This window comes from Ambystoma mexicanum, chromosome 8 (assembly GCF_040938575.1).
Source record: "Ambystoma mexicanum isolate Mex_15411 chromosome 8, UKY_AmexF1_1, whole genome shotgun sequence".
NCBI lineage: Eukaryota > Metazoa > Chordata > Amphibia > Caudata > Ambystomatidae > Ambystoma > Ambystoma mexicanum.
The window spans coordinates 959227492-959230353 of NC_090929.1; positions in this window are offsets into that span (position 1 = coordinate 959227492).

Here is a 2862-nt window from a genome sequence, read left to right on the forward strand (position 1 = left end):
TATAAATCTTGATATAGTGCAAAGTAAGCATACCAAAAAGAGTATTTTAGCAAAAATGTTCCGTCACAGAGTCCTTCAAAATCTTATAAAAACAGGAGAGAAATCAGGCTCAACCTTTAAAACCTATCGTAGGAAATACATTTTAGAAGCGTTGACAGACAGTGCAATCCTTCTCAAAAGAAAGTTATTTATTTTAGTGTTAAACAAAATGGAACTACTAACAAAACTAATGACTAAATTACAAAAAAGACTTCTCAATAAACAAAATGTCAACAGAAATAACTTCTTAAGTATCTGTAGAGGTGAATGGAGTCACACTACGAGCACAGAACCATACATCAATGAAGAAGCATACAAACAAAAGCAAACAAATACAATTGCCATACATAGCAGTGGACTAGGTTATGAAAAAGTTAATAATACCATAATGGAACAAGAAATACTGCTTACAAAAATATCCCCAGAAAACTTAGAATTACCTCTCCATTCAACTGAATCAGAACGTCTAGTATACAAATGGCCATGCACGCCAATGTGTAACATTCCCAAAAAATATTTCAAGTCTTTACACCAATTCCTCAATCAATATGTGAAATGCAAAGACAAAATCAAAATTAAACTACTGCAAAATATGGATACCTGTCCAGTGCGCAAGTACACAGGACTACAAGGACATTTACCTGCATTTCAGGACCTACTTGCAAAACCACCTTCCATTATATCAAAATGATATCAACACATCATTCAACTATAAGAAATCTAGTCTATAAACTGTACTATGCTAAAAGTCCTGCTTTAGCACTAGCCAATTTATATAACATTCTTCTGCATGGTACAGCAAAAGACCTACTTGAAGAAATCGACTATATCCAGAAAAAATATTTTGGAAGTAAAAGCCACTTACAGAATGAAATTGCTTTAAAGCGAATTAGCAACAATTCTATGCCTTCTACTACACACATACAAAAAAGAAATACTGAAATTTATAAGTACATCTGCTGAAGTACCAAATCGTGTGTGTATGTTGCCGTAGAACTTTTTATAAAAGTAACACAAAAAATGTAGACCTAATATAAAAAATAGAAGACAATGAAGATACTAAATGGTTTGAATTAGCTCTCTACCTTATAGCAGAAAACAAATACGAATAACTGACCCCTTAATACTTTGCAGTTACTGCACTACAAAACTTGACAACAACCAAACTCCTTCACGTGCTATCACAAATAATTTGGAATTATTTCCACTACCAAAACCCCTACAACAACTCAATTTATATGAGACCATCATAATAGAAACAGTGCACCCATTTCAAGCAATAATACGCCTTCAACCAAAAACAGCAAAATTACTTCCATCTGAATTAGTGAAAGGTATTCGGGGAAAAGTGATCTAAAAAAAAAAATGTGCACACTCTAGGAGTGCAGCATCCAATGGAGCAATCTTTCATTTTCTTAGTAAATGGTGCACCTACAAAAGACAAAAAAAATTGGCAACAACTGGTAGATTTACATAAAGTTAGACAAGCCTTGCAATATCTAAAAGACAATAATGAATAATACAAAGAAATTGACATTGAAGAAAACTTGAAGGATACCACTGAAATAATTCAAGAGACACAAGAAGTTGGTCAATTTGAGCTCCTATATCCTGCTACAATATCCATTACTTTAGACCATTGTACAATTCACCCATTGCACACTAATGATACCATAGAAGATGCACTAGAAACGTACCAAATGCGTCAAACAAAAGGATCACCAATCAGCATATGGAAAAAAAGTATAGAAGCACATGCTTTTCCTCTACTCTTTCCTACTGGCAAAGGAGGAATAATATTCAAATAACAGCATCAGAATACCGCTAATTACGGATGTATTCTGAAGATCCCAGATTTCGACAAAATGTGGAATACATATTCCACCTACTCTTTGAAAGTGAACTAGCAACTTTATGTTACGGAGTTGCACACACATTAAAATCAGGATCCCAGTTTCAAAATGTGTCAGCTACACAATTATTACAAAAAGTGCAACAAAAAGATGAGGTTTTACAATCAAATATTACAAATCTATTAGCAAATATGCGTGGTACTAAAGAGTACTGGTTTCGACGTCATGGAGATGTACGTTGTATGATAAGAAACCTTGGCCCACCCACTTGGTTTGTTACATTAAGTTGTACAGAATATGCATGGGAAGATTTACATGATTTCCTATGGATATCAATCAAAAACAAAACAAACATAGATATACTAACACCTGGAGATCTTTGTTCTTTGGATCCTGATAATGTTTCAAGATATTTTCACCATAGCTTCATTGCTATGCTACACTTTATTTGTAATAAAACTGCTCCTCGCCTCAGAGAAGTGCAACACTTCTTTTGGAGAAAAGAATACCAAGCCAGAGGACCACCACATATCCACATGCTTTTATGGATTAAAGATGCTCCTAAATTTGTTCAAGATAGTGATGCCACTGTTTTACAGTTTATTGAAAAATATGTCACTTGTGAAATTCCAACAGAAACAACAAATAGTGATCTTCATGCACAAATTTTACAATTTCAAAGACACAAATGTGGCAAATATTGTCATCGCAAATACAAAAACAAAGGGAAATACTAGAGCAAATGCTGCTTTGGTTTCCCTAGAATGGTTACAAAAGCAGTTCAAGTGAACAACTTCATGTCTTCAGTTAGACATAGTGTTAAAGGTAAATCACCTAAAAATATATATTACATAAAAAGAACAGAAGAAGAAAAATATATCAATGATTACAATGCAATCATTGCCCACTTATGGAATGCAAACATAGATGTGCAGTACATTGCAGACAATTCCACTGCAGTTGCCCGATA